Raw genomic sequence first — 12,420 nt, forward strand, 5'->3', positions numbered from 1 at the left:
GCCGCAGCCATCCATCCATCCGATCCAGCGACTCCTCACCACGAGCCACCTCTAGCCCGCAGCCTCGTGCTCGGGCCCGAGCAGGAGCTCGTCCATGAGAAGAATAGGTGAGCCCCGCCGGCCGTCCGCTGCCTCCTTGCTTCACCACCTTTCTCTCTCTCCCTCCCTGACCTCTCTTGCTCTCGTGGAACAGCAGCCCCGTCGGATCTTCGCCAGAGCAGAAGCTCCATGACCATGCCCGCCTGATGCTCAAGCCACCACCAAGAACTGCTCCATCGCCATGAGTTCCGGCTTCCAGGACCTCCCCCGCAACCATCCAACTTTTGCCCGGCCTCCTTGCTGTGCTCTGTCATCCTCTGCCCGGCGACCCACACAGCCGCAACCTCCATGGCCGAGTTCGCACCCGGCGCCGAGCTCCAGATCCTTAGCCACTGCCTCACCTGCCGCCGCGGGTCATCTTCGCGCCATCCCCACGGTTGGATCCACGCCATCCACGGCCTCCCCGCTTCGTCCTTTCTCCGGAGTCGCAGAAAGTCCGTCGACCGAGCCGCCAAGACCATGCCGCCGCCTCGACTCCAGGTCCGGCCGCCGTCGGCCGCTCGCCTCCTCGGGCGCCCGCGCCTATCGCCGGCCAGCCACGGCCAGTTCTTCCCCGCCTCGGAGCTCCCTTGCGCCGCCGGATCCCGCCGTCCCCGCCACCCGCTTGTCGCAGGTGGTCGCCACCGCGCCAAGTCCCTCGCCGCGCTGCATCTTGGCTGCAGCGAGCGGGAGCTGCAGTTATCCTTCGTTGACCAGGCCTCCTCTACCCTGTACACTGTTGAACGGTCGAACCAGCTAAAACCGCTCGGTCTTGCCGGCTCACTCGAACCGGTCTGGCCCGATCCGTCCCAACCGGCCCCGAACCCCCTGCCCGTCTTCAGCAGACCCATGAGGCCTAGAGTGAGCGCTCTCATGCTATCCATCGCCCTAGACGAGATATTTCTCTCTTGCGCATGCTCTTGTGCAGCCCAGTTCATCCCAGATCCAGCCCATCACATGTTTTTTCCTGACTGCGAATTTATCTTTTATTCCAGTGAACCCAGTTTTGCAGAAAACCCCCTAGACTACATGCATTTAATAACTCACCAACCGTGCATCGGTTTAAAATAAGTTATATACGAAACTTGCTTAGAATTTTGTCTAGATTCATAATATCCAACTTTCATCTATGTTTGAAATGTTTAAAATGTTGTTTGATTAAATTTGCTCCTATGTCATGTTAGAATGCTTTAATTCATAACTAAATAACCGTAGCTCCAAACCTAATAAACTTTATATGTAAATGGGGTAGAATTTTGCCTAGGTTAACATGGTGTACTTACTTTGCATGTTTAACAACCCTAAAATTGTGTTTAGGGCAGAACAGTACCAAATCCTTAAATTGTACATGAGGAGTTTCCGGACTTGTTGTTTGTCGTTCCGGCCTCATTTAATCTTGCCTAGATAGGTAGTTTTCATTTGCTTCACCCTCTTGCCATGTTTAACAACATTTAATATTCTTGGGTAAATAAACGAGATCGAACTAAATAACTTGAATGTGGTGTTTCGTCGATATGCAACGGAGTTGCATATTGATCTCCACTTAATTTGTAGAATCGCTTGTGCATGTTGTCATGTCATGCTTCATTAAACCGGACATGCATCATACTTGTTGTGCATCATGCCATGTTGTTGTAGTGGTTGTTTACTATGTTGTTTGCTTCTTTCCGGGTTGCCTTTCTCGTGAGCTTCGATTCCGTTCCGGAGTTGTGAGGATCCGTTCGACTACGTCCGTTTGTCTTCTTCATGGACTCGTTCTTCTTCCTTGCGGGATCTCAGGCAACATGACCATACCCTCGAAATCACTTCTATCTTTGCTTGATAGTTGCTTGCTCTTTTGCTATGCCTATGCTACGATACCTACCACTTGCTTATCATGCCTCCCATGTTGTTGAGCCAAGCCTCTAACCCACCTTGTCCTAGCAAACCGTTGTTTGGCTATGTTACCGCTTTGCTCAGCCCCTCTTATAGCGTTGTTAGTTGCAGGTGAAGATCGGAGCTTGTTCCATGTTTGGAACATGGTTATTTTGTTGGGATATCACAATATCTCTTATTTACTTAATGCATCTATATACTTGGTAAAGGGTGGAAGGCTCGGCCTTATGCCTGGTGTTTTGTTCCACTCATGCCGCCCTAGTTTCCATCATATTGGTGTTATGTTCCCGGATTTTGTGTTCCTTACGCGGTTGGGTTATAATGGGAACCCCTTGACAGTTCGCCTTGAATAAAACTCCTCCAGCAATGCCCAACATTGGTTTTACCATTCGCCACCTAGCCTCTTTTTCCCTTGGGTTCTGCAGACTCAAGGGTCATCTTTATTTTAACCCCCCCCCCCCCGGGCCAGTGCTCCTCGGAGTGTTGATTCGAACTGGGCAGCCTGCGGGGCCACCTCAGGGCAACTCAAGGGTTGGTTTTACTCGTAGCTTGACCTATCTGAGTGTGCCCTGAGAACGAGATATGTGCAGCTCCTATCGGGATTTGTCGGCACATTCGGGCGGTGTTGCTGGACTTGTTTTACCATTGTCGAGGATGTCTTGTAACCGGGATTCCGAGCCTGATCAGGTCTTCCCGCTAGAAGGAATATCCTTCGTTGACCGTGAGAGCTTGTGATGGGCTAAGTTGGGACACCCCTGCAGGGTTTTGAACTTTCGAAACTCGTGCCCGCGTTTATGGGCAGATGGGAATTTGTTAATGTCCGGTTGTAGAAAACCTAAAGTTGACCTTAATTAAAATACATCAACCGCGTGTGTTACCGTGATGGTCTCTTCTCGGCGGTGTCCGGGAAGTGAACACGGTGTTGGAGTTATGCTTGATGTAGGTTGTTCTAGGATCACTTCTTGATCATAGTTGTTCGACCGTGCTTTCGCCTTCTCTTCTCGCTCTCATTTGCGTATGTTAGCCACCATATATGCTAGTCGCTTGCTGCAGCTCCACCTCATACCTTTTACCCTTCCTATAAGCTTAAATAGTCTTGATCGCGAGGGTGTGAGATTGCTGAGTCCCCGTGACTCACAGATACTTCCAAAACCAGCTTCCATGTGACGTTGAACCGTGCAGGTGACGCAACCAAGCTCAAGGAGGAGCTCGATGAAGATCTTGTCCTTTGTGTTGTTCCGTTTCAGTTGATCAGTAGTGGAGCCCAGTTGGGGTCGATCGGGGATCTGTGTAGCTTTGGGGTAGTATTCTTTTATTTTGGTTCCGTAGTCGGACCTTGATTGTATCTAGTTGATGTAATGCTTTATTCATGTATTGTGTGAAGTGGCGTTTTTAAGCCAACTATGTATCTCTTTCCCTTATTTATTACATGGGTTGTGTGAAGATTACCTCACTTGCGACATTGCTTTCAATGCGGTTATGCCTCTAAGTCGTGCTTCGACACGTGGGAGATATAGCCGCATCGAGGGCGTTACAAGTTGGTATCAGAGCCTTCCCCGACCTTAGGAGCCCCCTGCTTGATCGAATCGCTGGCGTTATTTAGTCTAGAAATGTTTTGAGTCATTTAGGAATTATATATATCAGAGAGTTAGGACTTCTTTTTACTCCTCAGTCCCTTCGTAGCTCTTGTGAGGCATCCTGACGTAGAGTTTTGACTCTTCTCTTCTCAAATTTCACTAAAAAAATTAGGATCACGCGGGTATCTTGGAATCGTTCCGATGGTTTTGTGACGAGAACATTGTTCTTGGTGCCTCCTGTCATTTAGGGGTTGTGGCAGTGTCCCGGGGAGTTGAGCTCCGAGGTGTTGTCGTCACAATTTTATCGTTGCAGTTCTGGAATACCTGACTTTAGTTTCGCCGACATCGAAAATCTCTTTTATGCAATTGTTGGTGAGATAACCTCGACGCCACCCAGTACTGGGGTGGGAGTTCGGGAGTATTGTCATAACTCGTATGACGGATGCTTTTCGAAGGTTGAGGTAGATGATTTCCGAAGGTTTCTTGGTTATGTGTTGAAGGATGGATACAACTGGATGTAGGATTTGCTAGTTTTGGGCGAGATATTATGCTTCCCCTGTATCCCCAACACCTGATTGCATAATCGGAAAGTTTCGGGAGTTTATAAGTGAGAATTCAAGTAGCTCTTAGGATATCTTTTCGACAGATGTATGATATGAAATTGGGGTTCGACGTCTAGTGGTCCGCCTATCCACGGTTGGTTTTACAGTGGTCTCGTTGTGTCTTAAAGAGTCCTTGGCTATGCCGACTCGGGGATGCTTCGTATGTCATGTGCACTGCCTTGTACATGATGGTGTTGTACGATCGAGCCTGTGTAGGCCCCACCACGAAAACTTCGGGCAAAATCTCTATCATATGTTTGTTCCGGCTTATTCTGCAAGCCAATCCTTTGTTTTGTTTTGAGTTGTGGTATTCGAGTTGCTTCGAAGTCAAATGATGATTCCATGCCTTTTCCTAAGCGGTGTTCTCATACTTCTATGTGGGTACTAATCCTTCTCGATAATCGAGACTATCTCGTCAATCCTTTTCAACCGGTGTGCTTCTCTTCAAGCGGGTCCATCCATTTTCTACATCCGCAAGATTCAATCTAAGCTCTCAACGTTGTTTGTTTCATCCATTCCCTAGTTGTCTTTGTTTTTCCCACCCTCCCACCCTTGTTTCTTCAAGGATTCAGATTTCTTGATCAAGTATCCTTTTATTCATGTGAAGTCTCTCCATTCTTTTCCTTCATGTTCTTACCCGGTGATTCTCATGAAGATTCTAATGGAGCCTCAAGTTTATAATTCTTTGTTCTTTTATCTTCCCCGGTGTGTTCAATGCAATCTTTCAATGGTGATCACATCCTTTTCCTCGTTTCAAATGCTTTTCTTATGCCGGTGCACCTCATTATCATTCCACTTCTCGCTATTTATTGTTCCGGAGTGTTCAAGATATCTCGAAGATTCGTGTTTCCACTCTACATTCGTTCAAGCTCTTTCGAGGATGTTATCTCATTCAAGTCATTTAATTCATCTGGTGCAATCTCTATGTTCAAGCAATCATTTCAACGGTGTTTCTCTTGAGTGGGCCCTAACCCATAGGTCTTTTCCAGGATCTTACCTGACTCTTCTTATTTTCCCAGAGCTTCTCAAGTTCTTTTCAAAGTTTGACGTAAGAATGAGTTATCATCAGTCAAATGTCTTCTCCAAGATCTGTCGAATTATTTTCATCGTTGGCTCAACCTCTTCACTTTTGATTCTTCCGGAGTATCTCAACTATTCATGGTGGTGTTTCTCGTCGTCATTCTCGGATTTTGAAGACCAAAGAAGAGTTTCTCTTCAATCTTGCTCCATTCTCTTCAAGATTCGTGATTCTAGCTTGTTGCCATCCTCTCGTAATTGTTTTTATCATGAGAATTCTTTTCACCTATCCGGAGCAATTCAAGAGTCTTCTCAGTTTGTTATCCGGAGTCCATCAATTCAGGTTTATTCATCCTCAGCTGTCAGTTATCATTCTCTAATCTTACCGGTGCATCATTCAAATATTATCTAATCAGCTCGTGATCTCTTCATTCTCTTGTATCTAAACTCTCTCGAGTATCCTCATTCATTTCATAATTCTTCCTGGTGTTCCTTTATCTTCCCTTTGGTCATTTTAATTCTTACGATGGTTCGTTCAAGATTTCTCTTACCTTGTTATCATATCAGTTCATTCGTTGTTACAAATCCCACCGGCGGTTCCATCAAGACCTTATCAAGTTATCGATATCTCTCTTAATCTTTTCTACGAGAATAAGTAGTATGCCAAATCAGCTGCTTGTCATCAATTTAAATTGGTGAAGGATATGCATAACGTAATTCTTATTATTGTTTCATCCAAGTGGTTAATTCTCTATTCCGGGGGCTCATCAAATTCCTGATTTCAATTGTTCATCTTCTCTTTTTTCCGGAGTTCCAACCTTTTTCAACTATTTCATCACGGAGATCCATCTAAGTCATCACAAGGATTCACCTTGTGCTTTCAACTTCGTGGCCTCCTATTACGTGCCTTGGCATAGGGTCCAAGTCTCCTGGGTCTTATCTGTTGAGAAAATCACATTCCCGAAGGTTTCATTCCGTTTGGACTCCGTTTGATATTCCTTTTCTTCGAAACCCTAAAACAGGCAAAAAAAATAGCAATTCTGGGTTGGGCCTCCGGTTAATAGGTTAGTCCCAAAAATAATATAAAAGTGGATAATAAAGCCCAATAATGTCTCAAACAGTAGATAATATAGCATGGAGCAATCAAGAATTATAGATACGCTGGAGACGTATCAAGCATCCCCAAGCTTAATTCATGCTCGTCCTCGAGTAGGTAAATGATAAAAACAGAATTTTTTGATGCGGAGTGCTACTTGGCATAATTTTAATGTAATTCTTATTAATTGTGGTATGAATATTCAGATCCGAAAGATTCAAGACAAAATTTCATATTGACATAACAATAATAATAGTTCAAGCATACTAACTAAGCAATTATGTCTTCTCAAAATAACATGGCCAAAGAAAGTTCATCCCTACAAAATCATATGGTTTAGTCATGTTTCATTTTCGTCACACAAGAATGCTCCCATCATGCACAACCCCTATGACAAGCCAAGCAATTGTTTCATACTTTAGTAATCTCAAACCTATAAACTTTCACGCAATATATGAGCGCGAGCCATGGACATAGCACTATAGGTGGAATAGAATATAATGAGGGGGGTTATATGGAGAAGACAAAAAGGAGAAAGTCTCACATCAACGAGGCTAATCAATGGGCTATGGAGATGCCCACCAATTTATGTTAATGTAGGGAGTAGGGATTGCCATGCAACAGATGCACTAGAGCTATAAATGTATGAAAGCTCAACAAAAGAAACTAGTGGGTGTGCATCCAACTTGCTTGCTCACGAAGACCTAGGGCACTTGAGGAGGCCCATTGTTGGAATATACAATCCAAGTTCTATAATGAAAATTCCCACTAGTATTAGAAAGTGACAAAACAAGAGACTCTCTATCATGAAGATTATGGTGCTACTTTGAAGCACAAGTGTGGCAAAGGATAGTAACATTGTCCCTTCTCTCTTTTTCTCTCATTTTTTGGGCCTTCTCTTTTTTTATGGCCTTTCTTTCTTTTTCTTTTTATATTTTTTTTGTTTTTCCTCACTTGGGGCAATGCTCTAGAAAATGATGATCATCACACTTCTATTTATTTACAAATCAATGATTACAACTCGATACTAGAACAAAAGATGACTCTATATGAATGCCTCCGGCGGTGTACCAGGATGTGCAATGGACCAAGAGTGACATGTATGAAAGAATTATGAACGGTGGCTTTGCACAAATACTATGTCAACTACATGATCATGCTAAGCAATATGACAATGATGAATGTGTCATGATGAATGGAATGATGGAAAGTTGCATGGCAATATATCTCGGAATGGCTATGGAAAGAGCGTATCATATCATGGGATTTGGATGCACCGGCGAAGTTTGCACCAACTCTCAATGTGAGAAAGGGCAATGCACGGTACCAAATAGGCTAGCAAGGATGGAAGGGTGAGAGTGCGTATAATCCATGGACTCAACATTAGTCATAAAGAACTCACACACTTATTGCAAAAATCTACAAGTCATCAAAAATCTCGGTACTATGCGCATGCTCCTAGGGGGATAGATTGGTAGGAAAAGACCATCGCTCGTCCCCGACCGCCATTCATAAGGAAGACAATCAAATAACACCTCATGTTTCAAATTTGATGCATAACGTTTACCATACGTGCATGCTACGGGACTTGAAAACATCAACACAAGTATTTCTCAATCTCACAACTACTCAACTAGCACGACTTTAATATTATTACCTCCATATCTCAAAACAATTATCAAGCATCAAACTTCTCTTAGTATTCAAAACACTCTTAAGAAAATTTTACTAATCTTGAATACCTAGCATATTAGGATTTTAAGCAAATTACCATGCTATTAAGACTCTTAGAATAATCTAAGTGAAGCATGAGAGATCAATAGTTTCTATAAAACAAATCCACCACCGTGCTTTAAAAGATATAAGTGAAGTACTAGAGCAAAACTATATAACTCAAAAGATATAAGTGAAGCATATAGAGTATTCTAACAAATTCCAAATTATGTATGGCTCTCTCAAAAGGTGTGTACAGCAAGGATGATTGTGGTAAACTAAAAAGCAAATACTCAAATCATACAAGATGCTCCAAGCAAAACACATATCATGTGGCGAATAAAAGTATAGCTCCAAGTAAAGTTACCGATAGAAGTAGACGAAAGAGGGGATGCCTTCCGAGGCATCCCCAAGCTTTGGCTTTTATGTGTCCTTAGATTATCTTGGGGGTGCCATGGGCATACCCAAGCTTAGGCTCTTGCCACTCCGTGTTCCATAATCCATCAAATCTTTACCCAAAACTTGAAAACTTCACAACACAAAACTTAACGTAGAAAATCTCGTGAGCTCCATTAGCGAAAGAAAACAAAAGACCACTTCAAGGTACTGTAATGAACTCATTCTTTATTTATATTGGTGTTATACGTACTGTATTCCAACTTCTCTATGGTTTATAAACTATTTTACTAGCCATAGATTCATCAAAATAAGCAAACAACACACGAAAAACAGAATCTGTCAAAAACAGAACAGTCTGTAGTAATCTGTAGCTAGCGCAAGATCTGGAACCCCAAAAATTCTAACATAAATTGCTAGACGTGAGGAATTTATCTATTAATCATCTTCAAAAATAATTAACTAAATATCACTCTCCAAATAAAAATAGCAGCAGTTCTTGTGAGCACTAAAGTTTATGTTTTTTACAGAAAGTTTAACAAGACTTTCCCCAAGTCTTCCCAACGGTTCTACTTGGCACAAACACTAATTAAACACAAAAAAACACAACCAAAACAGAGGCTAGATAATTTATTTATTAATAAACAGGAGCAAAAAGCAAGGAATAAAAAAAATTGGGTTGCCTCCCAACAAGCGCTATCGTTTAACGCCCCTAGCTAGGCATAACAAGCAAGAATAGATCTAAGTATTGCCATCTTTGGTAGGCAATCCATAAGTGGCTCTCATAATAGATTCATAAGGTAATTTAATTTTCTTTCTAGGAAAGTGTTCCATGCCTTTCCTTGATGGAAATTGGAATCTAATATTTCCTTCCTTCATATCAATAATTGCACCAATCGTTCTAAGGAAAGGTCTACCAAGAATAATAGGACATGAAGGATTGCAATCTATGTCAAGAACAATAAATCTACGGGCACATAATTCCTATTTGCAACAATAAGAACATCATTAATTCTTCCCATAGGTTTCTTAATACTGGAATCCACAAGGTGCAAGTTTAGAGAGCAATCATCAAAATCACGGAAACCTAACAAATCACACAAAGTCTTTGGAATCGTGGAAACACTAGCACCCAAATCACATAAAGCATAGCATTCTTGATATTTAATTTTAATTTTAATAGTTGGTTCCCACTCATCATAAAGTTTTCTAGGGATAGAAACTTCCAATTCAAGTTTTTCTTCATAAGATTGCATCAAGGCATCACCGATATGTTTAGTAAACGCTTTATTTTGACTATAAGCGTGAGGAGAATTTAGCATGGATTGCAACAAGGAAATACAATCAATCAAAGAGCAATTTTCATAGTTAAATTCCTTGAAATCCATAATAGTGGGTTTAGCAACATCTAGGATTTTAATTTCTTCAATCCCACTTTTATCAATTTTAGCATCAAGATCAACAAATTCCGAATTCTTGGAACGCCTTCTAGTTAAAGGTGGATCATAATCAGTCCCATCATTATCAAGATTCATATTGCAAAACAAAGATTTAATAGGGGACACATCCATAACTTTTAGATCTTCATCATTATTTTCATAGCAATCTGGTTTAGCGGCCATCTTATTAACTAAGGTGGCTTGCTTATCCGAAATTTCAACAATTAATTTCTCAAGGTGAGCAATTTGGGATCTTAAACCATCGAATTCTTTAGACATATCATCAAGCTCTTTATTCAAAAAACTCATAAAACTTTTCTGTTCTTTAAGCTCGTCTCTTAAGAAACTATTATGTTCAAATTGCAAAACCATAAATCTCCTGACATTGCTTTTGATTTCTTCTAGCCTTTTAAGGTGGAGATCACCAAATTTAGGTAGAGCCATCGTGACAAGCAAACAAACTAACACACAAGCAAACAAAAAGCAAGAGGGCAAATGGAGGCAAATAGAGAAAGAGAGGGAGGATAGAGAGAGGGGGGCGAATAAAATGGCAAGGGTGAAGTGGGGGAGAGGAAAACGAGAGGCAAATGCCAAATAATGTAATGCGGGAGATAAGGGTATGTGATGGGTACTTGGTATGTTGACTTTTGCGATGACTTCCCCGGCAACGGCGCCAGAAATCCTTCTTGCTACCTCTTGAGCACTGCGTTGGTTTTCCCCGAAGAGGAAGGGATGATGCAGCAAAGTAGCGTAAGTATTTCCCTCAGATTTTGAGAACCAAGGTATCAATCCAGTAGGAGGCTACGCGAAAGTCCCTTGTACCTGCACAAAACAAATAAATCCTCACAACCAACGCAAATAGGGGTTGTCAATACCTATAAGGCAACTTACGAGAGTGAGATCTGATAGATATGATAAGATAATATTTTTGGTATTTTTATGATAAAGATGCAAATTAAAATAAAGGCAAAGTAAATAGCAAAGTAGTAGGAGAACATATGATAAATATAGACCCGGGGGCCATAGGTTTCACTAGTGGCTTCTCTCGAGAGCATAATTATTCTACGATGGGTGAACAAATTACTGTTGAGCAATTGACAAAATTGAGCATAATTATGAGAATATCTAGGCATGATCATGTATAAAGGCATCACGTCCGAGACAAGTAGACCGACTCCTGCCTGCATCTACTACTATTACTCCACTCATCGACCGCTATCCAGCATGCATCTAGAGTATTAAGTTAAAAATAGAGTAACGCCTTAAGCAAGATGACATGATGTAGAGGGATAGACTCATGCAATATGAAGAAAACCCCATCTTGTTATCCTCGATGGCAACAATACAATACGTGCCTTGCTGCCCTTACTGTCACCGGGAAAGGACACCGCAAGATTGAACCCAAAGCTAAGCACTTCTCCCATTGCAAGAAAGATCAATCTAGTAGGCCAAACCAAATTGATAATTCGAAGAGACTTGCAAAGATAACAAATCATACATAAAAGAATTCAGAGAAGATTCAAATATTGTTCATAGATATACTTGATCATAAACCCACAATTCATCGATCTCAACAAACACACCGCAAAAAGAAGATTACATCAAATAGATCTCCACAAGAGAGGGGGAGAACATTGTATTGAGATCCAAAAAGAGAGAAGAAGCCATCTAGCTACTAACTATGGACCCGTAGGTCTGAGATGAACTACTCACAATTCATCGGAGGGGCTATGGTGTTGATGTAGAAGCCCTCCGTGATCGATGCCCCCTCCGATGTAGCTCCGGAACAGGCCCCAAGATGGGATCCCGTGGATACAGAAAGTTACGGCGGTGGAATTAGGGTTTTGGCTCCTGTTCTGATCGTTTGGGGGTACGTGGATATATATAGGAGGAAGAAGTACGTCGGTGGAGCAACAGGGGGCCCACGAGGGTGGGGGCGCGCCCCCCTACCTCGTGGCCTCCTATTACGTGCCTTGACATAGGGTCCAAGTCTCCCGGGTCTTATCTGTTGAGAAAATCATGTTCCCGAAGGTTTCATTCCATTTGATATTCCTTTTCTTTGAAACCCTAAAACAGGCAAAAAACAGCAATTCTAGGCTGGGCCTCCGGTTAATAGGTTAGTCCCAAAAATAATATAAAAGTGGATAATAAAGCCCAATAATGTCTACAACAGTAGATAATGTAGCATGGAGCAATCAAAAATTATAGATACGTTGGAGACGTGTCAACCTGCACCTCGTCACCCTTGCGGATAGGGATGGAGCGCACATTGTACTTGCGGCACAGCTCCGTGGGGAGGATTGCAGTCGACCTGCACCTTGTCATCCTTGCCGATAGGGATGGTTTTTCAACTTAGGCGAGTACTAGACTGCAGCTAAGCCCCCGAGTGTGAGGTTTGCTCATCACTCGGTAGGTTTTTAGAAACTTAGGCGAGTACTGGACTGCAGCTAAGCCCCCGAGTATGAGGTTTGCTCATCACTCGGTAGGTTTTTAGAAACTTAGGCGAGTACTGGACTGCAGCTAAGCCCCCGAGTGAGAGGCTTGCTCATCACTCGGTAGGATTTTTGAAACTTAGGCGAGTACTAGAATGCAGCTAAGCCCCCGAGTGTGAGGTTTGCTCATCACTC

The sequence above is a fragment of the Triticum dicoccoides genome, chromosome 5A, assembly GCF_002162155.2.
Source record: "Triticum dicoccoides isolate Atlit2015 ecotype Zavitan chromosome 5A, WEW_v2.0, whole genome shotgun sequence".
Classification (NCBI taxonomy): domain Eukaryota; kingdom Viridiplantae; phylum Streptophyta; class Magnoliopsida; order Poales; family Poaceae; genus Triticum; species Triticum dicoccoides.